General features: G+C 34.0%; 1 long non-coding RNA gene across 1 annotated transcript; it reads left to right on the top strand.

Annotated features, from left to right (window-relative positions):
- The first annotated feature begins 386 nt into the window (after nucleotides 1-386).
- Nucleotides 387-1,639, top strand: LOC118266730 (uncharacterized). The gene is made up of 2 exons (XR_007707057.1): nucleotides 387-764; nucleotides 1,483-1,639. It is a non-coding gene; the product is annotated as an uncharacterized LOC118266730 (long non-coding RNA).
- The last annotated feature ends 1,084 nt before the right edge of the window (nucleotides 1,640-2,723 follow it).

Here is a 2,723-nt window from a genome sequence, read left to right on the forward strand (position 1 = left end):
GATGGGTGTCTCTGAATAGGACTTGAAAATAGGCATTACGGTGCTTAAAACCATTTTTCGTCAAAATCAATAGTTTGAAAGATAGAGAGGGTCCAAAGTGTAAAAATGAACGAGACATCATTATTAGTTTTTTAAGAAATAATACATTTTCAAAAAACGCAAATATAACGTTGTCGTTGATACAAACACTATGTAAAACCAAGTTATTTTCTAACTTTTATATTATGTTATCTAATTGCTGCTACGGAACTCTTCATGGACGAGTCCGACTCGCTCTTGGCCGGTTTTAATAAAAAAGTTATCCATTTCTTCTTGATATAAATGTTTTATTGCAGCCCATAAATTATACTGATTTATTATTTTTAGATTATTAAGTTTGATTTAAGTGTATTTGTGTAAATATGTCATTGCTACCACGGTGGTATAAAAATAATCAATGTGATCCGACTCTATACATTATTGTTTAACTCGTCGTTGTGCAATAATCTCAACGATATGTCGGCCACCATCAAGTTTCTATCCGTTTTCTATCTGTGTGTGGTGCTGGGCGCAGTATTTGGGAAACACGTCGCGCCTGATTCTAAGCCCGTGTCTCATCATGTTGCTAACACTGGAAATGCCGATACAATCGTTATATATTTGAAGGATATTAATCACCATCAAGATGCAACACGATTTAAAAGGAGCCCATGGCTGGAAAAGTGGAGAGATCCTTTGGCCTCTCCGAGTGAGGAAATGGAACCGTTTTTTATTTAACCCGACTGGTAATGATCAGACTACGTGGTATGCATATAATATGTGTAAATAGTTTATGTAATCTTTATATATATAATTCTTCTGTAAGTGTGTATGTCACTGAACTTCTCTTAAACGACAGGACCGATTTTGATGAAATTTTTTGTGTGTGTTCAAGGGGATCTGAGAATGGTTTAAATTCACATTTTTTTCCGCTGGACAATGTTGTTTTAATTAATTTTTAATTTATTAGTAGTTGTTGATTTTTGGAATGTTTTACATTGGATCCGACAAATTTTCAAATTAAAGACGTGTAGACAGGACATCGTCTGTCGGGTCCGCTAGTGTTAATATATAAAGGACATGGCCAATTTCTGTATGGGCGTTGGCATTGTTATCAAATACAATGTACATCAATGATTTTTGGTGGTTAATATTCGTGAATATTGGCATATTAAATTACAATAAATAACTCGAGGAACTTGTCATTACAACAGACTAAGCGTAAACAGATTCACAAGAGCTTTATTCAAATTGCTGGCAATAAGTGCATAGGATAGTATTTGCTATTGAAAACTATAAGGCGCATTAAAATAGTAACAGCTGTTGTGAATTAGGTACATATAACAGAGCGGCTAGGTGCTGAAGTGATACGTTTATTTTACGTTTTACGTTTTTTATTTATACGTTTTTTTATTTTCGACCGAATAAACTTTTCTAATTGAATGATTTTCCCTCTTTACACAGCTTCGAACGCGTGTTGGGCTGGTGGTGGATGATGAAGCAGCCAACGTTGGACAGCACAAAATTATAACGACCTTCGCATGCATAAATGATAATAGGTATTATATTAAGCTTTTGTTTTGTTTGTGTTTTTGTCTAAATATAAATTAAAGTGGTTTCACGTGGTTGTTTTAGTTATTGTGCTCCCAGAGAGGCATATTTCCATTTTGAAACAATTGGTGCATCACAGGGATTGATGTTAAGTTTATCCCTATTATTTTTTTCCAACCTTACCTACATTATGTGTGCAATTTCGGTCACTCCATAGATAGCGTTATAAACGAAGCTCAGCAAGACCTTAATATCTAATATATGACTAAAACAAAATTTACTAACTATAAACGTAAAATAAGGTAATTTAAAAAACTAAAAAACCCGACTGCGTTTCTTCATAATATGAAAATGAAAAAACAATAAAACAAGAAAGTCATCGTAAAATTGAAGCAGTCGGGACCCATTCTAAATATGAAGACTTAGTCAGGGCACATACGGCTTGCTTTCTATTTATTATTGCTTTATATTTTATTTTAGTTTTATTATTTTTATATTTTGATAATTATAGGTATCTAGTGTCACTCTCACAGTAAATACAAATCAAACGACCTCTATCAAGCTGAAATCCATCGAATCGATCAGGCTAGAGAGTGGGCAATATTCGAATTTGGCGCCAAAAATCCGCCATTTTATTTTTTATTATTTTGATATATCCAGTGTCACTCTCACAGTAAATACGAATCTAACGACACCTCTCAAGCCAAAATCCATCAAGCCGTTTAAGCTGCAGAGCGTGCCAAACAATTATACATACATACATACATGCACTCGAAAAACATAACCCTCCTTCTGGCGCAGTGGGGTAAATAGTGACAATTTTACGGTAATGGAATTGGGTGCAATTTTAGACTTGATAATCAAAGTCTCTATCTAATTGACGTCTCACGTACGTGATTGGCTGATTGATATGCGCTGGCGACTTCTAGTATGAGGGGAGACTAGGATGCTAAGCTTGCAGTTACTTGAGTGTTTTATTTAAGGTCCTATTCGGATTTTTTAAGATTTTTAGAAGAACAGATCATGGTGCTTTGAAAGTTAATAGCAATGGTATAATATATCCCGTTTCAAGTTCTAATGATATTGTTAGCGTCCGTCCATTTTAGTTTAAAAAAAAAATAAGATTCATAGAAATAAAAAACATGTTTAATGAC

This window comes from Spodoptera frugiperda, chromosome 25 (assembly GCF_023101765.2).
Source record: "Spodoptera frugiperda isolate SF20-4 chromosome 25, AGI-APGP_CSIRO_Sfru_2.0, whole genome shotgun sequence".
Classification (NCBI taxonomy): Eukaryota; Metazoa; Arthropoda; class Insecta; order Lepidoptera; family Noctuidae; genus Spodoptera; species Spodoptera frugiperda.